Raw genomic sequence first — 24,822 nt, 5'->3', positions numbered from 1 at the left:
GGTAAAAGAAATTTTGAGGTTATGTTATGCGGTCACCCCTCGGGCTGAAGCGTGGTTTGCTGGCCTGGCGGGGGAGCGGCCGCGGTAGGCCAAGCCGCTGCCCCCATAATAGGGTGGCTGGTCGAACTCACCGCCACCCCTGAAGGAAGCTCGGCATGGGCGCAGAGTGCCCTCGGGTCTCCCCTTCTCGGCAGCCATGCTTCCGCGGCCGCCCCTCCTCCCGGATGGCGCCACACAATGCCTTCTTTCTCCCTGCGCAGGCGCAGGGCGGAAAATTCCAGTCTGCCCTTTTCCCCTCCCCCGACAGCAGCAACAGCCAGGTGTGGGCGGAAAAATCCAGCCCGCCCTTTTCCCCTCCCCCAACAGCAGCAACAGCCAGGCGTAGGCGGAAAAATCCAGCCCGCCCTTTTCCCCTCCCCCGACAGCAGCAACAGCCAGGCGTGGGCGGGAAACTCAAGTCTGCCCTCCACCCCAGCAACAGCAGCCACCAATCCCTAAACCCTGCCCCTTCCCCCAGCAACAGCGACAGCCAATCCCTAACCAACACCCCTCCCCCGTCCAGTACCGCCCACTGACCTTTTGCCGGCAACCAATCAGAACAGGGCGTGGCTTCGACCAATCAGCCTTCCCCAGCCCCTATAAAACTGTTGCCTCTCCCTCAGTAAAGTGGACTTGCGTGTTTACCTTGTCTCCGCGGTAGTTCTTCTGCCGTGCGCCCTCCAGTCCTGAGAGCCCCCGACAAGGGCCTGGCCTCCCTTGTCCCCAGTTCGTCGCCTGCTTCTCCGGGCGACCCCTTCGTCGCCGGCTTCGCCGGGCGACCCCGTCAGCCGAACCGCGCAACCCCTTGTGAGACCGATCCCTCGTCTGCTGCCGGACCGACCCCTCGTCCCAGGTGGGACCGACCCCTCGTCCCAAGCGGGACCGACCCCTCGTCCAGAGCTGGACCGACCCCTCGTCCGCAGCCAGACCCCACCTCTACCGACCGAGCAAGCCGCCGCAGCTGGCGCCCAACGTGGGGCAGAGCACCCCCACCGCCACCGACTGAGCAAGCCGCCGCAGTTGGCGCCCCACGTTGGGCTGTGGTGGGGTTGCCTTGCCCCACGTTGGGCGCCAGCTGCGGCGGCTTGCTCGGTCGGTAGAGGTGGGGTCTGGCTGCGGACGAGGGGTCGGTCCAGCTCTGGACGAGGGGTCGGTCCCGCTTGGGACGAGGGGTCGGTCCCACCTGGGACGAGGGGTCGGTCCGGCAGCAGACGAGGGATCGGTCTCACAAGGGGTTGCGCGGTTCGGCTGACGGGGTCGCCCGGCGAAGCCGGCGACGAAGGGGTCGCCCGGAGAAGCAGGCGACGAACTGGGGACAAGGGAGGCCAGGCCCTTGTCGGGGGCTCTCAGGACTGGAGGGCGCACGGCAGAAGAACTACCGCGGAGACAAGGTAAACACGCAAGTCCACTTTACTGAGGGAGAGGCAACAGTTTTATAGGGGCTGGGGAAGGCTGATTGGTCGAAGCCACGCCCTGTTCTGATTGGTTGCCGGCAAAAGGTCAGTGGGCGGTACTGGACGGGGGAGGGGTGTTGGTTAGGGATTGGCTGTCGCTGTTGCTGGGGGAAGGGGCAGGGTTTAGGGATTGGTGGCTGCTGTTGCTGGGGTGGAGGGCAGACTTGAGTTTCCCGCCCACGCCTGGCTGTTGCTGCTGTCGGGGGAGGGGAAAAGGGCGGGCTGGATTTTTCCGCCTACGCCTGGCTGTTGCTGCTGTTGGGGGAGGGGAAAAGGGCGGGCTGGATTTTTCCGCCCACACCTGGCTGTTGCTGCTGTCGGGGGAGGGGAAAAGGGCAGACTGGAATTTTCCGCCCTGCGCCTGCGCAGGGAGAAAGAAGGCATTGTGTGGCGCCATCCGGGAGGAGGGGCGGCCGCGGAAGCATGGCTGCCGAGAAGGGGAGACCCGAGGGCACTCTGCGCCCATGCCGAGCTTCCTTCAGGGGTGGCGGTGAGTTCGACCAGCCACCCTATTATGGGGGCAGCGGCTTGGCCTACCGCGGCCGCTCCCCCGCCAGGCCAGCAAACCACGCTTCAGCCCGAGGGGTGACCGCAATGTTAGGGGTGACTGTAAGGTTGCAAAGAGTCTTCATGGAGGGGTGAACAGCGCCTCCGATTCTGGTGACGCAAAGCCCGCTTTGAGAGACAGATTGGATTGTCAGTCCTACCTTCGTTTGGTTCCAATTACAAGAGGCGGGATTGCTGCTATTAGAAGATTGGTAAGAGGCATTGGTGGCTATGGCCTCGTAGAGAGGAAGTGAGGGGGAGAGGCATAGCCAACAGCTAACGGTAATGTTAGAATTGGAGGAGTTAAGTGTACGAAAGGTAGCTTGGACTAGAGACAGAAGCGGGTTATGGATCTGTAGTGGGGGTAGAGGGGTAGGAGGGGTACGGACGGGATTAGAGGATTGACTGCTGGAGGTTATGTAGGAGGGAATGGTAGATGGTGGGGGAGGAGAAGGAGGATTGATGATTGGCCTCGGCGCAGCAGAAGGAGGAGAGGGAGGGTTGATGATTGCGTTGGGACCAACTGCAACTGAAGGGGTGGGAGCAGGCAATTTCTTTTTTATTATGAAGAAGGCGCCATAATCATAGCTCAACATGTAAAGCCGGATGCCATACATACGGCCCTGCAACCAGGCAGTGTTAGTAGGGTCTTTAACAGTGAGGATGATCATGTTCCACTGGGAAGTATTTGCGATGCGGAAGGAGAGATAGGGGTCCCGGTTTGGAGCGCCTCTCCAGCAGTATGCCACGGTTACACAGCCCCAGGAGGGGCAATAATAATGTGCAGGGTTGTGGCAGCCTCGAGCAGAGGAAGGGTAGATGTAAAAGCCCGATATAAGGTGGTTGTGGGGGCCATATTGTTGTTTAGACCCCCAGCAGCTCTGCTGATTAGCGAGAGCACACACACTTGCAGTGAAGGACGGGGCACCTGAGGTGATATTATAGGCGAGAACTCTTTCTTGTTGCCAGAGAGCGAGTGTCCCAATTGAAGGGCTGGTGAGAGGGGTTAGCTTGGCCAGAGGTGGCGAGAGAGAGCATGAGGAGGAGAGAGACTATGTTAATTGGCTCGCCAGCATGGCAAGGGTTGAGGGTTGCGGCGTCTGCACTGACGGTAGAGTGCGAGCAGCGAACGGACTTCAGGGTTGGATGGTTGTCTCTCGGGGTGGAGGGTGAGCTGGCTCAGTTGGTGCTGGATCACTCGCATCTGGCGCCGTTCCCTGCGGGACATCCGCTGCAGAGGTGGCGGGTTTGACGCATCTCCCTCGCACACCTCTGCAGGGCTCTCGGCCTGCTCTCGGCCTCACTTCCTGGGTGTACGGGCACCTCCTCCCCTGCAGACCTGCTCTGCTCACCCTGCTGCCGCTGGGAGGACACGACATAGTTGACAAGGACAACATCACTGGAGCCTCCAGACTCCAGAGGGATGGGGTGCACCCGGAAATGCTCGAGCATATCGAAAATGGACTGGAACCACAGGTGCTGGACTCGGCACTGGCCCTCCTCATTCAGTGACAAATGCAGGTGCTTGGCCTTGCCCTGGAAGTTGAAAGTGAGGACATATTTGCCCTGCCTCATCTCTGACGTACCAGGAAAACGCCATGGGAGCCAGTACCTCCTGCCAGCACTAACTGGGCAGCCTTGAGTTGAGAGAGCATCCCATGGAACCAAGGATATCCTGAGAGGGGCTGATCCCCCTCACCTCCCTCTGACTCTCCCTGGAACAGAAATGACCCTGTGGCCGTTTCTGGAGTGTCCAGGGGAGGGGAGGGAGCTGAGAGGGGATGCACTGTCCCTGCTGGAGGTCTCTCTTCAATGGGGATGCGAGGGGGTAATTCTGGGGGAAGCAGTTCCATTGAGTCAAAATGGGAGGCAGCAATGGAGGCAGAACTGGGGGAGATGGATGCGGAGGGACGGTCTGAGAGGCTTCCATATGGCCCCTGTGTCAGGCGGTTATTGCTCTCGCTGGGTCCCAGCGGCAGATCCTGGCTGGGCAGACTCTCTGAGTGATTCAGGCAGGGCAGCTCCAGGCTGTCTGTGTTCTCCCTTGCAAGGAATGAGGTCCCAGAGGCCCGAGGGAGGGTCATGGGGCAGGGGTTGGTGGCAGGGCAAGGTCCTGGGCTCAGGCATTTTTGGATATTAGACACCCAGACCTTCACATGTAGTGCATCGGCTGTCTCCAGGATATACTCTGAGGGGCCTTCCACCTTAACCACGAATGTGTTCTCCCAGTCAGGCATCTCCAGGGCTGTGGTCGTTCGGACGTCTGTTATAGTGGAGCAGGGAATGCTGAGTCGGGGCCGAGAAGCCTTGGGTGGTACAAAGAACTCCAGGCGACTTCCTCCTCCTCCTCCTTTTCCTTCACTCCGAATCAGTAAGCGGCACTTCTGCCACTGAGGTTGCCCTCCTCCCCCTGAGGTAGGCCCAGTTGCCCCTCCTCCCCGGCTCACTCCAGCTGGGTCAGGGGCTGCTTCTTCAGCCCCCATGAAGCTCAGCAGCTCTTCCCTCTGCACCATCCCTGTTCCATCCTTCAAGGCCCCCCCTCTCCGACTTAGTCTCAGCCTCTCAAAACGGTGAGTCCATCTTTCCCCAGGGGACGTCTCGTCACCAACCAGTCCCCTACCAATGGTCCCAGCCCCACCAGAGGAGTTGGAATTGCTGTTTCCTCCTAAGACTGGGGGGCCTGAGGAGGTCTCCAGGGGCCCAGCTGGAGAGGGTGGGTCAACGGTTCCCCGCCACTGCAGGATTCCACGGACTGAACTGCGGACGGAGTGACCCACTGAGCGGAGGGAGAAGCGTTTCTTTAGCTTTGGCTTCAAGGAGGTCGTAGAAGAGGAAGAGACTGAGGAAGGGAGGGGGCTGGCCAGGTCCTCAGATGACCGAGAAGGGCCCAGCACAGCCAGGGGCCCACCCACCCTGCAGCTCTCAAGGGACAGGTCACGTGGTGGGATCTCCGCTCCAGGACTCAGGGGAGCCAAGACGGGTGGTGAGAGGGAGCCAGAGGCCCGGGCCACCTCAGCTTCAACATGCTGCAGGAAGAGCTCAGCAAAACGGCGGGAGAAGGCAGCCTCAGCCCCCAGCCCCGCATATTGGGGGTGGGAGGCCAGGTAGAGGCGGAAACGGTGGGCAAAGTCCAGGGCAGCAGCCCAGGCATGGGACTCACAGAACTCGCGCCTGGCAGGGGAGGAATATGGGTCCAAAAATAGGCTATAGGGGGCCGCGCGTGGGGCAGCTTGCCACAGATTGGATGGAGGGGGCTGCCAGGGGGAGGCGGAGCCGGGGGGGGCCGCTGGCGCGGAGGGCGCGAGAGGAGCCATTGCCCATGCGGTGTTACAAAATGGCTGCGGGCCGTCCCCAGCGGTACTACGAAATGGCGGCGGGCCACAAAATGGCCGTGGGCTACAAGATGGCCTTGGACCGCCCTGCGCGGAGGGGTAAAATGGCAGGGAGGGAGCTTCCGGCCCACCCAGGCAGGAAGTCGTCGGGGGGAGGAGGGGTAAAGGGACCTCCCCTTTTCGAGCGAGGAAGAAGGCGGAAGTCCGCCATCTTGAGAGTGCCTCCCCTTTTCGGATGGCGAAGAAGGCGGAAGCCCGCCATCTTGGGAGTGCTTCCCCTTTTCGAGCGAGGAAGAAGGCGGAAATTCACCATCTTCACCGGCGCTCGACACTGCAAGATTACACTGTTTAGGGGGACAATTTTCGAGCGCATTATTTTTTTTTTTTAAAGCTGTTTTTTTTGTTGTTTTTTGTTTTGTTTTAAAGATGTATTTATTTATTTAATTTCCCCCTCTCCCCCGGTTGTCTGTTCTCTGTGTCTATTTGCTGCGTCTTGTTTCTTTGTCCGCTTCTGTTGTCATCAGCAGCACGGGAAGTGTGGGCGGCGCCATTCCTGGGCAGGCTGCACTTTCTTTTCATGCTGGGCGGCTTTCCTCACGGGCGCACTCCTTGCGCGTGGGGCTCCCCCACGCGGGGGACACCCTTGCGTGGCACGGCACTCTTTGCGCGCATCAGCACTGCTGCATGGCCAGCTCCACACGGGTCAAGGAGGCCCGGGGTTTGAACCGTGGACCTCCCATGTGGTAGACAGACGCCCTAACCACTGGGCCAAAGTCCGTTTCCCTCGAGCGCGTTATTAAGGCGCTCGACAAGCGACTCAGAGTCGGAGTCGGAGCCGGCATCAGGATCCCGATCAGGATCCCGGTTAAAGTTGCCGTCCTGACAATCACGGTGGTGGCGGTGGCGCGGCCGGAGGGAGTCGATGGTAGGGGCGCCTTGAAGGCAGGAGCGGATGGTAAAAAGCACCGGTAATAAGCCAGGAGGGAATCTTTTACCTTCCTGCTCCACAGCAGAAGTGACCCTATCTATAAGGCGAGTATAGATATCCGGATCCCAAAGCTGACACGTGGTAAGCCACAGATTAAAGGGGAGAAGAAGGTCCCAATATACTTGGAGCTGTTTCAAAGAGATCTTACACCGGTGAGTGTCTAGGAGACCGGCGAGAGCCCGAGCTTGCGGGCCTTGCTTAGCAGAAAGGATGTTACCCATTGCTAATGGCCTTTTGGAGCCGATAAGAGAAGGGGCCCTTACCTTGAGAGCGCAATGATGGGAGCTGAGGTGCGCGGTGAGACGAGGGGTCGGAGCTGATGGGACCCCGACGGTGGTCGCGGGCCAAAAGAAGGCCCCGACGAGGGGAAGGCGGAACAACGAGCAGTGGAGCAAGGCAAAGGGGAGCAAGCGCGGAGGGGAGGAGGCAGAGGTGAAGGCAGGGGTGGATGTGCTCAGGCACGTGCTCCTGAGAGTTTTATTAGCGCCTCTTAATCATAGCGGGTCGGTATAAGCCCCCGACATGGAAGGAGAAAGCCATCCAGCGATTCTCCCAGACCGCCGTGGATCGTATGAGGTCACCAAGGTTCAGGAGCAGCAATGCAGAGCGAAAAGATAGGGGTGAGAAGAGAGGAGGGCATAGGGCTGTGGTAGGGTTACTTCAGACGTGCAAGCATGCGCTCCCGAGAAATCCAAGGCTCCTCTTAATCATAGCGGGTCAGTATAAGCCCCCGACATGGAAGGAGAAAGCCATCCAGCGATTCTCCCAGACTGCTGTGGATCATATGAGGTAGCCAAGGCTCAGGTAGCAGCAATGTTGCACGAGAGAAGCCCCACGGTGAGAAGAGAGGAGGGGGGGGCCGCCAGGTTATGGAGTGAGGCTGTGGTGGGGTTGCTCGGCCCCACGTTGGGCGCCAGCTGCGACGGTTTGCTCGGTCGGTAGAGGTGGGGTCTGGCTGCGGACGAGGGGTCGGTCCAGCTTGGGACGAGGGGTCGGTCCCGCTTGGGACGAGGGGTCGGTCCTACAGCAGACGAGGGGTCGGTCTCACAGGGGTTGCGCGGTTCGGCTGACGGGGTTGCCCGGCAAAGCCGGCGACAAGGGGGTCGCCTGGAGAAGCAGGTGACGAACTGGGGACAAGGGAGGCCAGGCCCTTGTCGGGGGCTCTCAGGACTGGAGGGCGCACGGCAGAAGAACTACCGCGGAGACAAGGTAAACACGCAAGTCCAACTTTATTGAGGGAGAGGCAACAGTTTTATAGGGGCTGGGGAAGGCTGATTGGTCAAAGCCACGCCCTGTTCTGATTGGTTGCCGGAGAAAGGTCAGTGGGAGGTACTGGATGGGGGAGGGGTGGTGGTTAGGGATTGGCTGTTGCTGTTGCTGGGGGAAGTGGCAGGGTTTAGGGATTGGTGGCTGCTGTTGCTGCGGTAGAGGGCAGACTTGAGTTTCCCGCCTTGCGCCTGGCTGTTGCTGCTGTCGGGGAGGGGGGAAGGGCAGACTGGAGTTTTCCGCCCTGCGCCTGTGCAGGGAGAAAGAAGAAGGGTGTTGCCTCATAAGGCATCGTGTGGCACTATCTGGGAGGAGGGGCGGCCGCGGAAGCATGGCCGCCGAGAAGGGGAGACCCGAGGGCACTCTGCGCCCATGCCGAGCTCCCTTCAGGGGTGGTGGTGAGTCCGACCAGCCACCCTATTATGGGGGCAGCGGCTTGGAATTAGGCCTACCGCGGCCGCTCCCCCGCCAGGCCAGCAAACCACACTTCAGCCCGAGGGGTGACCGCAGAAGTGAGAAGACAGTGATATGGTACAATTAGGATACTGAAAGAGAAAAATTGCCAACCAATAATTAGACCCGGGGATACAAACTGGATGAAAATGGAAGGTTGGAAAAAGATAGTCCATACAAACAGTAACCAAAAAAAGCAGGGGTAGCTATACTAATATAGCTATACTAATATATGGACTTTAAATGCAAAGGAAAATTATAAGCTATAGAAAGCCAGTATATACTAACATAAGGTACAATCCACTAGGAAGAAGTAACGGTCATAAATATCTATGTATCTAACCAGGTTGCCCCAACATCTCTACAATAATAGTTGGAGACGCCAACACACCACTCAAATAATTAGGTAGAACTAAACAGAAGAGCAACCAGGAAACAGAGAACTGGAACAATATGATAAACAAGCTAGACCTAACAGACATATATAGAACATTGCATCCCAAATCAGCAGGTTATACATTCTTCTCAAATGCTCCTGGCTCTTTCTCCAGAATAAACAACATGTTAAGTCACAAGGCAGGTCTCAATAAATATAAAGAGACTGAAATTACACAAAGCACCATCTCAAATCATAATGGAATGAAACTGGGAATGAATAATAAATGGGAAAGGGAGAAATTCACAAATGTGTAGAGGCTGAACGACACACTCCTAAAAAATCAGTGAGTCAAAGAAGAAATTGGAAGTGAAATTAGTAAATATATTGAATGAAAATGAGAACACAACTTAACCAAAACTTATGGGATACAGCTGAAGCAGTGCTGAGCAGAAAATTTATAGCCCTAAATGCCTATATTAAAAAATGAAAGAGCTGAAATCAAAGATCTAACTAAACAGTTTGAGAAACTAGAAAAAAGAACAGCAAATCCTTCCCAAGGCAAGCAGAAACAAAGTAATAATAAAAATTTGAGCAGAAACAAATGACATTGAGAACAACAACAACAAAAAAAAATAGAGAAAATCAACAAGGCCAAAACTGGTTCTTTGAGAAGATCAATAAAATTAACAACCCCCTCACTAGACTAACAAAAAAGATTTTGTGTGATCTCTTTATCTTTAAAAAAAAAAAAAAAAAAGATAGTAAATTTTTTAAAGAAGAAAAAAAAGGGAGAAGATGCAATGAAATAAAATCAGAAATGAAAGGGGGGAAGTTATGACTGACCCCATAAATAAAAAGGATCATAAGAGGAAGTAGCACTTTGATTTTGATGAATTCCAAAAAGAAATACTAGATTATGTTTGTAAGATGACCTTTTCCTCTGGGCATATTAGAATGTATTGGATTCAGAAGTTTTACTTTTACTTGATTAAATAATGATTAAGACTTTGATTGGGCCACTTCAGTAAGACATTGCATCCCTGCTCCATTGGTGGGCAGGGACTCACAGAGTAACCACATCACAGAGAAGGAAGGTTGGAGTCTTAAACTGGAGCCCCAGGAAGTAAGCACACAGAGGAGCGTGGTCATAAGGAAAGAGAGAAAGCCCTGGGAAGAATGATGAGCTTTCACCCGACAGTTTGCAGCAGCAGAGACCAGAGAGAGGCAAACCCCTGGAAGAGAGGAACCCAGAAAGCCTGAACCCATGCAGATGGCAGCCATCTTGTTCCAACACGTGGAAATAGACTAGTGAGGGAGGTAACTTACGCTTTATGGCTTGGTAACTGTAAGCTTCTACCCCCAATAAATACCCTTTATAAAAGCCAACAAACATTAAAATATTACTGTTATCTGTAGTCCGAAAAAAGCCAACAGATTTCTGGTGTTTTTGCATGAGCATCCCTTTAGCTGACTATAATACAGAGGATATTATGAGAAACTGTATGCCAACAAACTAGACAACCTAGATGAAATAGACAAATTCCTAGAAATCCACAAATAACCCAACATGGACATTACATGAAATATAAGAACTTAACAAACCAGTCACATTTAAAGAAATTAAATCAGTCATCAAAAATCTCCCAACAAAGAAAAGTCCAGGATCAGATGGCTTCACAGGTGAATTCTACCAAGCATTTCGAAAATAATAAACACCAATGCTGTTTAAATTCTTCCAAAAAATTCAAGAGAAGGGATAATTACCCAGCACATTTTATGATGCCAACATCCCTCTGATACCAAAGCCAGATTTTAAAGATAGAGGAAAAGAAAATTACAGTCCAATCTCTGTAATGAACATAGATGCAAAAATTCTCAAAAAAATTAACAAATTGAAGGGAAAAAAAACATGATCATCTCGATCAATGCAGAGAAGACATTCGACAAAATCCAGCATCCTTTCTTGATGAACACACTTCAAAAGATAAGAATAGAAGGAAAATTTCTCAGTACATTAAGGGCATATATGAATGTGCACCAGAATAGCCAAAAGCATTCTAAAAAAAGAAAAAAGATAGGGAAGAATTTTTCACTGTCCCAGAAATTCCACTACTGGGTATATGCCCAGAACTGAGAGCAGTGGCATGGATGGATATCTGGATACGAATGTTCATAGTGGTGTTTTCACAATTGCCAAAAGTCGGAAACAATTCAGGTGTCCATCAACTGATGAATGGGTAAACAAATTGTGGTGTATACACATAGTGGAATATTATGCAGCTGCAAGAAGATTTGAAGTCATAAAGCATATGGCAACATGGATGCCCCCAGAGGACATTATTTTGAGTGAAGCAAGCCAGACACAAAGAACAAATATGGTCTGATTGCACTATTATGAACTAACTATATTGTGTAATCTCATGGAGTTAGTAACTTGAATATGAGTCACCAGAAATTAGAGGTTAGAGAATGGAAAGCTGAGTGTTAACTTGTATAGGATTGGTAAAAAAGATATGTATCAATCATTGGAAATAAATAGAAAAGGTGAAAGTACAGCATAATGTTTGTAACTAGCATATGGGTATGACAGTGCTTTAAAGGGAAAGTCTAAGGTCATGTATGTTACAAAAAGGAAAGCTAAAAAATATACCATAGGACTGTATAGCATAGTGAAACCTCATGTGAAATATGAATGAGTAAAATTGCCTATTTAGGACCGTTTTTCTTTGAAACCAAACTAATATATGTTAATACCACAAGATGTTAATATCAGACAAAAAAAAAAAAAAAAAAAACAGCTGAGTGAAAGAAACCAGACAGAATAATACATATGTATGATTCCATTTTTATAAAATGTAAATAAAATTAGATTATTGGTTATGTAGGGCTGGGGAAGGATGGGTTTGAGAAGTGACTGCTAAAGGGTATGAAGTTTTTCTTTTTTTTTAAAGTACTCTTACTTTTCTTTCCCTTCCCCTCCCCCTCGCCCACCCTGCTCTTCTTGCTGTCTGTGACCATTCGCTGTATGATCTTCTGTTATCTATTTCTCTTTTTGTCTTCTCTTCTCATCTTTCTCCTCTAGGATTCACCAAGACTCGATCCTGGGGACCTCTGATGTGGAGAGAGGTTCCCTGTCAATTGCACCACTTAAATTCCTGGTCTCTGCTGTGCTTCCCCTTGACTTTTCCCCTTGTCTCTCTTTTCTTGTGTCATCATCTTGCTGCGTGACTCACTTGTGCGGGCACTCGGCTTGCTGCTTGGGCACTTGACTCACCTTGCAGGCACTGGCTCACCACACGGGCACTGGCTCGCCATGTGATCACTCGTGCAGGCTCAGCTTGCCAGGCGGGCACTCGGCTCACTGTGTGGACACTTGGCTCACCATGCAGGCATTAGGCTCACCACACAGGCGCTGGCTCACCGCACAGGCACACTTTCTCTTGTTTTTCACCAGGAGGCCCCAGGGATCAAACCCAGGTCCTCCTATATGGTAGGCAGAGGCCTTATCACTTGAGCCACATCCACTTCCCTGAGTTTTTCTTTTTGGAGTAATGAAATTGTTTTAAAATTTTTTGTGGAGATGAATGTACAATATTGCGATTATACTAAAAGCCATTGATTATATACTTTGGATAGTTTGTATAGTATAGTGAATATGTCTCAATAAAACTGCTTTAAAAAATAAATTTGCAAGAATAGCCAGAAAGAGCAGCTGTGTACAGAAGGGGAAGCATAGAGATATTGAAAAGTGGTGAATTTTTTTGTTTTTTTATTATTTTTATATTGAAATAATGAAAATGCTCTAATAATGATTGAAGTGATAAATGCACAAGTATGTGATTATAGCAAATGCCATTGACTGTACACTATGAATGGATTGTATGTTTTATTAATATGTATCAATAAAATTGATTTTTTTTTTGTTTTTTTAAAAGATTTATTTATTTCTCTTCCGTTCCCCCTCTCCCCCTGCCCACCCTGGTTGTCTGTTCTCTGTGTCTATTTGCTGCGTCTTCTTTTTTGTCCACTTCTGTTGTTGTCAGTGGCATGGGAATCTGTGTTTCTTTGTGTTGCGTCATCTTGCTGTGTCAGCTCTCTGTGTGTGCGGCACCATTCCTCGGCAGACTGCACTTTCTTTCACGCTGGGTGACCCTCCTTACAGGGCGCACTCCTTATGCGTGGGGCTCTCCCCTACACGGGGGACACCCCTGCGTGGCAGGGCACTCCTTGCACGCATCAGCACTGCACATGGGCCAGCTCCACACGGGTCAAGGAGGCCCAGGCTCTGAACCGCGGACCTCCCATGTGGTAGATGGACACCCTAACCACTGGGCCAAGTCCGCCACCTGATTTGCTTTTAAAAAGTCAAAAGAAGTACAAATTATACAATTCAATTTTTATTAAATCCTGGAAAATGCAGACTAATCTATAATGTCAATAAATAGATCAGTGGTTGCCTGGGGATGGGGAAGAACAAGAAAAGTATCAGGGACATAACAGGAATCTTTTGGGAATAATGAATATGTTTATTATATTGATTTTGGTGATTTTTCAAGGATGTATGCATATGTGAAAGCTTATCAACAGGCACCTACTATGTGAAATTTGTTATATGTCAATTGTTCATCAATAAAACTGTTCTAAAGGAGAAGGGAGAAAAAAAAGAATGAATGTGGACCCCTTTCACCATATAAAAAAATTTATCCCAAATGGATAAAATACCAAAATATGGGTTAATTTACTATACGGGTCTTACAAGAAAACATAAGAAAATATCTTCAGGTCCTTGTAGAAGACAATGGGTTTTTGGATTTTACACCAAAAGCACGAGCAACCAAAGAAAAGTATAGATATATATAGGACTTCATCAAAATGTAAAACTTTTGTGTATCAAAGGACATTAGCAAGAAAATGGAAAGACAGCCAATAATAGAATGGAAAAAATATTTGGAAACCATATATCCAGTAAAGGTTTCATATCCAGAATATATTAAAATAACTCCTAAAATTCAACAACAAAAACAACCAAGTATAAAAAATGGTCCAAGGATTTGAATAGACATTTCTTCAAAGGTAGAATTCAAATGGCCAGTAAGTATATGAAAAGTTCCTCAGCATCATTAGCCATTGGAAAAATGCAAATTAAAACTACAATGACATACCACTTCACATCTGCAGGATGGATACTATGTTAAAACCTGAAAATAACAATGTTGAAGATGTAGAGAGGCAGTATAACCCTTGAACATTGTGGGTGGAAATGGAAAATAGTGCAGCCTTGTGCAAAACAGTTTGGTGATTCTTCAGAAAGTTAAACATAGAATTCCATGTGATCTTGCAACTCCTTTCCTAGGTATATACCCGAAAGAATTAAAAGCAACTTGGGGAACTCAGGCAACTGGGCTCCTGCCTACCACATGGGAGAGTGAGGTTCGATTCCCAGTGCCTCCTGGAAAGGACAAGCAAGATGGCAAGGTGACACGACAGGCTGGTATGGCTAGCTGATGCAGCAAGATGAGGCAGTGAGATGACTCAGTCAAGAGGTACAGCAAGGAAACACAAGGAGAGATGCAACAAAGCAGGGAGCAGAGGTGGCTCAGGCGATTAGGCATCTCCCTCTTGCATCGGAGGTCCCAGGTTCAAGTCCCAGTGCCTCCTAACAAGAGAAGAACAGTGTACAACAAACAGGCAAAGCAAATGCAAACAAGGAGGTGGGGAGAAATAAATCTTTTAAAAAGTAAAAAAATAAAAGCAGGGATTCAGACAGATGTTTGCACACCAGTGTTCATTGCAGCATTATTCAGACTAGCCAAAAGGTAAAGCAATCCAAGTGTTCATGAACAGATGAGTAGATAAACAAAATGTGCTATATCCATACAAAAGAATATTACTCAGCTGTAAAAAGAAGAGATGTGCCAAAATATGCTATAACATGGCTGAACCTTGTAGACAGACACAAAAGGACAAATATTGTATGATTTCTCATATATGAAACATTTAAAATAAACAAATTCTTAGAGGCAGAAAGCCTAAGTTAAAAGAAGTGACAGGCGAGGGGAATGGGGAGTTATTGCTAAATGAATATGAGTTTTGGTTTAGAACGATGATAAAAGTTTGGAAATAGTGACGGAAGATAGTGTTGTTAATGCACCAATGTAAAAGAATTGTCCTCATAAAACAGTTAAATGGTGAAGCAGATGTGGCTCAACTGATAGAGCATCCGCCTACCATACAGGAGGTCCAGAGTTTGGTACCCAGGGCCTCCTGGCCTGTGTGGTGAGCTGACCCACGCGCAGTGCTGATGCTTGCAAGGAGTGCTGTGCCACTCAAGGTGCCTCCTGTGTTGGGGTTCCCCATGTGCAAGGGGTATACCCCGCAAGGAGCACTGCCCCACGCAAATAAAGTGCAGCCCTGCCAAGAGTGGCGCCACACACACACAGAGCTGATGCAGCAAGATGACACAGCAAAAAGAAAGAAAGATTCCTCATGCTGCCTGACAATAATGCAAGTGGACACAGCAGAATGCACAGTGAATGGACACAGATGGCAGACAATGGGGGGGGGGGGAAGGGGAGATAAATAAATAAAAAATACAATAAAATGGTTAAATGAGTTTTATGTATGTACATTTGACTACAATTTTAAATAAATACTTAATTAACCAAGGGATACATCCTTCTATGTAGATCCTTCATGATCTATAATTATTTTTTTCTCTTGATTTTCTTCCCTACAGTAGATGATGGCAGTTATCTATTTAATATCCATTTCCCTCTTCTTCCTTGTTAAGAGAATCCCAGTTTTGTTCAGGTTTCCACCCCTCTTCCATGGGCCTCAGTTGCCCCAGAGGAAGATCTTACTTAATCTAATAAGAATTTTCCCATCCCACTTGCAGCTCAAGGTCAAAATCCTGCATGTGATCTCTCATGCTCAACCATAGTCAGTTACAAGGCTTTTCCTGGAAGTCCTCATGAAGGTTATCTGCCCTTCCCACACCGGGCTTGTGCATAGCCATTGTCTTGCAGTTCTTGGAAGCCATTGCAGTCAAGGGCTCCGGCACCCTGCTTGGATCAGCCATGCTCATACACATACCTGCATTTCTAGTCCAGGCAGCTCCACTGGGGGGAAGGGAGGCATGGAAGAGATACTTCCCAGGTGCCTCCGCCAGGACCACATTGTGGACAGGGAGGCCCTTGTCAAGGCGCTTCTGCATACAGACTCAACATTTTTTCATTTCTACCCCTTCCCCTTCTCACTCTTCTGGCCCCCGAGGCCCATAAATAGTAGGAGCCTTTTGTTTTGGGCTCCATGACAGTGAGACAACTCTGCTCATCATATGATCCTCACAAGGTGCTGTTTACAGGGAAAAAATGGAACACTGGAAAGCCAACACATTTTTCTTTTGCTCCTTGCCTATATTGTATAGGTTAATAAAGCCTTAATTGTTACTTTTATTAGACTAATTGTTCTCATCAGTCACTTCAATACCTGACAGTCCATACCCCATTTCTGGTCAATGAATTGTGACAAGAAGCCTGCTGGAGGGCCTTCTGGGAAAGACTTCTTGGTCTTAAGAAAGCCACAGGAAGAAATGGCCACCTCCTCCCTCTGAACGTTGATTATCTGAAGTTGACACCTGGAGGTACAGTTACCATCTTGAAACCTCAAAAAGAACCAACCTGAGAGGGGCAGGGGAGAACAGCACAATCTGGAAGGCAGAACAAAGAGATGAAAAGAACTTTGATCCTCACTGACATCATTGCACTACTGAGCCAGCCTGCCTTAAAGCCTGTCTTTTCTCTGTACTTCTGGTTATGCAGTATAATATGTTTCTTTCTTGTTTAATCCCATTTTAGTTGGCTTTGTGCTGCTGAAGGTATAATTAATTAGCCCCTCACTAGAAAATAAGCTCCAAGAGGGCAGGGAACTTAATAAGTAAGTTTCCAAAAAAATTAAAGTAAGTTGAAGAATAGGCATGGCTGTGTTCCAATAAATCTTTATTTACAAAAATAGACAGCTGGCCAGATTTGGCTAACCCTTGCTTTTGGTAAACAAAAGTAATTGCCCAGAGCGGTTTTCAAACCAAGAGAAAAGATTTTCTAAATAGCATAAGTTATTTGCAATGGAGTAAAAGTTTCAAAATGGAGTAATGATTTCAAAATCTGTGTATGAGAATCACCTGAGAGGAGCTTTAAAATGCCGAAATTTTATCTTTCTGATTGGGACCTGGGGATCTGTAGCTTGTTCCCTGGATGATTCTTACTATTTCCACTGATCAGCTTTTGGGAACAATTGTGTGGCTCAGATATATACAGAAACTTAACTAATGCAATACTTTGTACTCCTAGACAATTATTTGAAAGAATGAATTATACTCTTCTGTTCAGTAGGAACTCATATTTTAGAACAGAGGTAAGAAATTATTATTTTCAAGGGCCCTTGACAAATGGGTTTTGGACTTCTGGTAAGATGGCAGACTAGAAAGACCTGGTACTCTCTTCTCATCCAGAAAAATAGCTAGAGGATAGGATGAAACAGCTTAGAAAAAGATCTTCTAGGGCTTAGGACACCAGGTGAAGGCTGAACACTGCCTAAAGGAGAGAGGGACGAAGGGAAGTAACAATCACAGAACTATGAGTTGAAACCAGCACCATCCCCCACACTAAAGACACTTTAAAATTCTCAGGCATCTGGGCCTGCAACTACAGACAAAGGGGGCTCCAGGGATCTACCACCCCAGGAAAGGGGAGAGAGAGGGACACAGCCTAAGGCTGACTTAGCTTCTGACCCACAAATCTGGTCTGCTGTGTCCCAGGAGCCCTTCCAGGTTGGCTAGGGCTGCACCACTTTCCCTGGGGAGCCAGCAAAGGGGCTAAAGATATAAGACCCTCCCAATCTCCTTCTCTACTAACTGGGACTCATTGCTGAGGACTCAGAGAAGACTGGAAATATTTCCTAGCCAGGAAAAGGGAAGGGGCTTCCAGAGAAGGCTGGAGAACTGTCTCAGAGAAAGTTTGAAGATCCTAGCCTCCAGACAGGAAGCTCTATCACATTGATCCCATCTGTGTTGCAACAAGTACACGCAGATCGAGCCATTGAACTGAGAGCTGTCAAAGAGCTCCATCTGCTGACAGACCAAGCTATAATTAAAATAAATAGGAGAGGCTTTTTCCAGGTTCTATAGCCTCCATCCTCAAGGCACTAGGAAGCAAGTCTACAACAAATTACTGAGTCCAGTGCACAGTTTTGAGCAACTAACAGGATAATCCTAATAATCCAGGTCAAGGCAAGAATCAAAGATCAATGGTAACACAAAGCCTCCTGCCAGTAAATCCCTACAAAAGAGAAAGAAATTGAGTATCCAAGTAAAGTAGGTCCTGATCAGATGCCTAGAAGTCAGCAAAAAATTACAAGCCATACTAAGAAAATAGAAGACATGGCCCCAAATAAGGAATATATCAAAGTCCCATAATTGATGCAGAATTTGAGAGAACTAATGAGTGAGATGCACACAAATTTCCTGTATCAAATTAATGAGTTGAAAGACAATATGGATAAAGAGATTAATGACATCATAAAGATATTGACCAAATGCAAAGAGGAATTTGATAATCCTGAACACAAAAGTAACAGAGCTCATGAGAATGAAAGACAAAATAGGTGAGATCAAAAACACATTAGAGGCATAAACAGCAGACTTGAAATGATAGAAGAAAAAATAAGTGATATGGAAGGCAGAGCAGCTAAAATTTTAAGATAGTCAAGAATGGAAAAAATTGAGCAGGTGCTAAAAAAGTTGAATGACAATACAAAATGCAAAAACATACATGTCATGGGAGTTCCAGAAGGGAAGAGACAGGAAAGAGTGCAGAAAGAGTATTTAAGGAAATAATAACAGCAAAGTTCCAAACTCTTATGAAAGAAATGGACTTACATGTCCAAGAAGCACACCGTACCCCAATCAGAATAAATCCAAATAGACCTACAAGAAGACACATACTACTCAGAATGTCAAATATCAAAGAGAAAGAGAAAATTCTCAGAGCAGCAAGGGAAAAGCAAACTATCACATACAAGGGACCTCCATAAACCTTAGGGCAGACCATGGAGGAGAAGACAATGGTATGATATAATTAGGATACTGAAAGAGAAAAACTGCCAGCCTGGAATTCTTTATCCAGCAAAATTGTCCTTCCAATATGAAGGTGAGTATAAAATATTCACAAACAAACAGAAACTAAGAGAATTTGCAAAAAGGAATCACCTTTGCAGGAAATGTTAAAGGAAACCTAAGAACCTGAAAGAAAAAGAAAGGATAGACAGGTTTGGAGGAGAGTTTAGAAGAAAGAATAGCATAAAGGATAACCAAAAGAGCAAAAAGACAGACAAAAATGTGATATGACATATGAAAACCAAATAATAGAATGGTGGAAGTAAATAATGCATTTATAGCAGTATCATTGAATGTGAGTGGATTAAACTCCCCAATCAAAATACACAAGCTGACAGAATGGATTAAAAAACATGAACCATCCATATGCTGCTTACAAGAAACTCACCTTAGACCCAGGTATACAAAATTGCTGAAAGTGAAAGGTTGAAAAAAGATACTCCACATGAATAATAACCAAAAAAGAGTAGGGGTAGCTATACTAATATCAGACAAAAGAGACTTTAAATGCAAAAAAGTTATGTGATACAGAAGACCATTATATATTAATAAAAGGGACCATCCACCAGGAAGATATAACAGTCATAAATATCTATGTAACTAACCAGGCACAAAACAAATGAGACAAACTAGCAAAATTGAAGGGAAGAATAGACATCTCTACAATATTTGTTGGAGACTTCAACACCCCACTCACGTCATTAGATATAACAGCTAGACAGAAGATCAACAAGAAAACAGAACTTGAACAATGTGATAAGTTAGACCTAATAGACATGTACAGAACACTGGAACTAAACTCAGCAGGTTATACATTCTTTTCAAGTGTCCACAAATCTTTCTCCAGGATAGACCACATGTTAGTGCATAATGAAGCTCTCAATAAATATAGAAAGATTGAAATTATACAAACCACCTTCTCAGATCATAATGGAATGAAACTGGAAATCAATAATAGGAGAAAAGTAAATTCACAAATGTGTGGAGGCTGAAAACACACTCCTAAATAATCAGTGAGTCAAAGAAGAAATTGCAAGTAAAATCAGTAAATAAACTGACACACATGAAAACAAGAACACAACTTATCAAAATTTATGGGACACAGCGAAAGCAGTCTTGAGAGGGAAATTTATAGCCCTACATGCCTGTATTAAAAAAGAAGAAAGAGCTAAACTCAAAGATTTAATTAAATAACTAGAGAAACTAGAAAAGAACAGCAAACCAACTCCAAAGCAAGCATAAAGAAAGAAAAGGATAAAGCAGAAATAAATGAAAATTAAAAATAGAGAAAATAAAAAAAATCAAAAGCTATTTCTTTCAGAAGATCAATAAAATTGACAAACCCCTAGCTAGACTAACAAAGGAAAAAGAGAGAGAAAATGCAAATAAATAAAATCAGAAATGCAATGGGGGAAGTTACAATTGACCCCTCAGAAATAAAAAAAATCATAAGAGGAAATTATGAGAAAATGTACGCCAACAAACTAGACAACCTAGATGAAATGGACAAATTCCTAGAAATGCACAAACAACTGACACTGACACTACAAGAAATACAAGAACTTGACAAACCAATCACATTAAAGAGATCGAATCTGTCATCAAAAATTTCCCAGTGAAGAAAAGTCCAGGAACAGATGGCTTCACAGGTGAATTCTACCAAGCATTTTTAAAAGAACTGCAATCCTGTTTAAACTCTTCCAAAAAATTTAAGAGGGAAAATTACCCAACACATTTTATCAGGCCAACATCACCCTAATACCAAAGCCAGATTAAGATACTGCAATAGAAAATTACAGATCAATGTCTCTAATGAATATAGATGCAAAAATTCTCAATGAAATACTTGCAAATCAAATCCATCAGCATATCAAAAGACTTATGGGAAGAAGATGTGGCTCAATTATGGGCTCTGGTCTACCATGTGGGAGGTCCAGAGTTCGATTCCCAGGGCCTCCTGGTGAAGGCAAGCTCGCCCAAGTGGAGAGATGGTGCAGCAAGATGATGCAACAAAAAAAGACACCGAGGAGAGACATTAAGAGACGCAGCAGACCAGGGAGATGAGATGGTGCAAGAGATTGAGCACCTCTCTTCCACTCTGGAAGATCCCAGGATCATTTCATTCTGCCACCTAAAGAGAAGACAAGCAGACACAAAAGAACGCATAGCGAATGGACACAGAGAGCAAACAATGAGAGGGGGAGGAGAAATAAATAAATAAAACTTTAAGGAAAAAAAAGACTATGCATCAGGAACAAGTGGAATTTAATCCTGGTATGCAAAGCTGAATCAACATTTAAAAATCAACTTACTACACCACATTAACAAAATTGAAGGGGAAAAAACACATGATAATCTCAATCAATGCAAAAAAGGCATTTGACAAAATCCAGCATTTTTTGGTAAAAACACTTCAAAAGAGGAATATAAGGAAAATTCCTCAATATGACAAAAGACATATGAAAAACCCATAGCCAACATTATACTCAATGGGGAAAGGTTGAAAGCTTTCCCTCTAAGAGTGGGGACAAGACAAGAATGCCCACTGTCACATTGTTATTCAACATTATACTAGAAGTTCTAGCTAGGGCAATTAGACAAGAAGAAAAATTTAAAGGCACCCAAATAGGAAAAGAGGAAGTAAAACTTTCACTGCGGATGACATGATCCTGTACTTAGAAAATCCTGAAGTAACCACGACAAAGCTACTTGAGCTGATAAAGGAGTTGAGCACAGTGGCAGAATACAAGATCAACACGCAAAAATCAGTAATGTTTTTGTACACTGGTATTGAATAATCTGAGGAGGAAATCGGGGAAGTTTTCATTTTCAACAACAACAAAGAGACTCAAATACCTAGGAATTAATTTAACCAAAGAAGTACAGGACCTATACGCAGAAAACTACAAAACAAAGCTGAAAGAAATGTTAAAAGACCTAAACAGAATCGCAGCCTCCGCTGGGCTCCAGGGGCACTGCTTCCTGTGGGATAATCTAGTTGCTAACGTCTTTGCTTATTTCGTTCCAGCTGCCTGGTGGAAGAGGAGGAAGTGCCCGCTCATTGCTGGCAGGCAGTCCCGGCAAGGCCGGCAGAGGTGAGCGCTGCCCCGAGGCCCTCTGTGACCCCAGTCGCCTGGCACACTGACTCGGTGCTGCTGCTGCTGTGCCTCCTGGGCTTCGGTAGCTGCCATGCTGCTGCGTGCCTGGTATTCATGGCCTAATGCAGTTTTGTGTTTCTTTTGCTAGATTATTTGGAATACGATGGGGGCACCATTATTTTTAGCTGCTTTGTTTGCATTGGACAGGTCGTGTTTGCTCTGGGCGCAGTAGTTCATGGTTTTTGGCTGACGGAATTTGGAAGGTTTGTGTCTGGGATTAGTGGGGAGTCCTTAACAGTTGCCCAGAATACATGCACTGTGAGTTGGTTTAAAGGCAAAGAATTAAACCCGGTGTTTGGACGTCAACTTAGTAAGGCTTGAATTGGAAGTACCGTATCCTAAGATTGAAGCTTCGTTGGGTTCTGCAGGTCATACAGCCCTTGGCATCACACTTATGATCGGGGGTATAACGTGTATTCTTTCACTAATCTCTGCCTTGGCCCTTGCTTACTTGAATCAGAGAGCAGAGAGATTCTTCATAAAGAACAAGGAAAAACAGGTGAAGTTATTAAGTTGACTGATGTAAAGGACTTCTCCTTATGCCTGTGGCTCATATTCATTATCTGCGTCTGCTATTATGTGGTGGTGTTCCCTTTTATTGGGCTGGGAAAAGTGTTCTTTTTTTTTTTTAATTATGGATTTTTTTAAAAAAGATTTATTTATTTATTTCCCTCCCCCACCCACCCCTGTTGTCTGTTCTCTGTGTCTATTTGCTGCGTCTTCTTTGTCCGCTTATATTGTTGTCAGCGGCACAGAAATCTGTGTTTCTTTTTGTTGCGCCATCTTGCTGTGTCAGCTCTCTGTGTGTACGGCACCATTCCTGGGCAGGCTGCACTCTCTTTTGCGCTGGGCGGCTCTCCTTACAGGGCACGTGGGGCTCCCCTGCATGGCAGGGCACTCCTTGCGCGCATCAGCACTGTGCATGGGCCAACTCCACACGGGTCAAGGAGGCCCGGGGTTTGAACCGTGGACCTCCCATGTGGTAGGCGGACGCCCTAACCACTGGGCCAAGTCTGCCGCTGGAAAAGTGTTCTTTACAGAGAAATTTGGATTTTCCTCCCAGGCAGCAAGTGCAATTAACAGTGTTGTATATGTCATATCAGCTTCTATTTCCCCAATATTTGGGATCCTGGTGGCTAAAACAGGAAAAAACAGCATCTGGGTTCTGTGTGTGGTGGCAACCACTCTGGCTTCTCACATGATGTGGGCCTTTACTCTGTGGAGCCCTTGGATTGCTTTGTGCCTCCTGGGACTCTCCTGTTCATTGCTTACCTGAGCACTGTGGCCAGTGGTGGCCTTTGTGGTTCTGGAACATCAGCTGGGAACTACATATAGCTTTATGCAGTCCATTCGTAAAGTTGGTGATTATTTCCATCATTGCTGGCATGTGGTTGGATTCTTGGGGATATTTATTTTTAGAAGTCTTTTTTCATTGCCTCTGTTTCCTTGTCACTTTTAGCTGTGGTCTTGCTCTATTTGGTGAATCATGCCCAAGGTGGTAACCTAAATTATTCTGCCAGGCAAAGGGAAGAAATAAAACTTTTTTCTCATACCAAATGAGAAGTTTAAAAGACTGTCACAAGAGGGTGGTTTCCCACACCATTGTTTGAAAACCTCCATTTTTTGGAATTTAGTCAGGGAAAATAATGGACTGAAATGTTACTATATTTATATTTTGAATATACCTTTTTCAAAGTATATTTGTGAGGATTGTTTTAGCCTGTGTCCATTGTATTGGGAGTTGCTGAAGAATTCTATTTTAGAATATGCTAGTCAACAATGTAAAGTCTAGAAAATTGCTTTGGAATATACAGGTAGACTTCAATAAGGACAGAAAATAATGGAAAATATTGCACTTTGTTTTGAGTATATATCTGGGATATGGCCTTTATCTTTAAGCAAAAAAAAAAACAAAAAACACTAAAAAATGGCTTTTCTCGGTGTAGATTTATTTTATACAGAATAAACTATGGCACTGAGATTTATTATTCCCTTTTGTAATAGAGAATAATGATAAGGAATGTGTGAAAGCTATTTTTATGGGGGAATTCTTCATACTCACAAAAAGCAGTTTGTATTCTGCTCTCTTGAGTTATGAGAGGTTGCTGAGCAGTGGCCTTTTAGAGCTTCTTTACCTCTCTGTTACTGAGGACCCAAATTACTTAGGAGTATAATGTATACAAACTTTCTGTATCGTGTTTTCTTATAATCTAATAACTAAAAAGTGCCCTTCAAATGTTGATGATAATTGCATATCTACATGGGTAAATAAAAATACTGCAAAAAGAAAAAAAAAAAACACCTATACAAATGGAAAGACATTCCATGTTCATGGATTGGAAGAATAAATATAATGAAGATGTCAATCTTATCCAAACTGATTTATATATTCATTGCAATACCAATCAAAATTTCAACAGCTTACTTTACAGAATTAGAAAAGGCAATTACTAAATTCATTTGGAAGGGAAACTGCACCCGAATAGCCAAAAGCATTCTAAAAAAGAAGAGCAATGTGGGAGGAATTTCACTGTCTGACCTTGAAACATATTGCAAAACTACAGTGGTCAAAACTGCATTGTACTGGCATAAGGATAGACACATCGATCAGTGAGATAGAATTGAGAATCCAGAAATAAACCCTCATCTATACAGTTAACTGGTTTTTGACAAACTTACCAAGTTAATGTTAATGGAACATAACAGTCTCTTCAAAAAACGGTGCTGGGACAACTGGATATCTATAACCAAAAGAATGAAAGAGGACCCCTGTCTCACTCCCTATACAAGAATAAACTCAAAATGGATCAAAGACCTAAATATAAAAGCCAGGACTATAAAACTACTAGGAGAAAATGTAGAGAAACATCCAAGACCTTGTAGTAGGTGGTGGTTTCTTGGACCTTACACCCAAAGCATATGCAACAAAAGAAAAAAATAGATAACTGGAACCTCCTCATGATTAAACTCTTTTGTACCTCTCAGGACTTTGTCAAAAGGATGAAAAGGCAGTCAACTCAATGGGAAAATATATTT

General features: G+C 46.0%; 2 pseudogenes; one reads left to right on the top strand and one right to left on the bottom strand.

Annotated features, from left to right (window-relative positions):
* Nucleotides 1-3,233: 3,233 nt before the first annotated feature.
* Nucleotides 3,234-5,353, bottom strand: LOC101440979 (SH2B adapter protein 1 pseudogene; annotated as a pseudogene).
* A 16,464-nt stretch (nucleotides 5,354-21,817) lies between these two features.
* On the top strand, nucleotides 21,818-23,346 carry LOC101440528 (lysosomal dipeptide transporter MFSD1-like; annotated as a pseudogene).
* The last annotated feature ends 1,476 nt before the right edge of the window (nucleotides 23,347-24,822 follow it).

The sequence above is a fragment of the Dasypus novemcinctus genome, chromosome 10, assembly GCF_030445035.2.
Source record: "Dasypus novemcinctus isolate mDasNov1 chromosome 10, mDasNov1.1.hap2, whole genome shotgun sequence".
Taxonomy (NCBI): Eukaryota; Metazoa; Chordata; class Mammalia; order Cingulata; family Dasypodidae; genus Dasypus; species Dasypus novemcinctus.
This window is presented reverse-complemented; position numbering and strand designations above follow the sequence as displayed.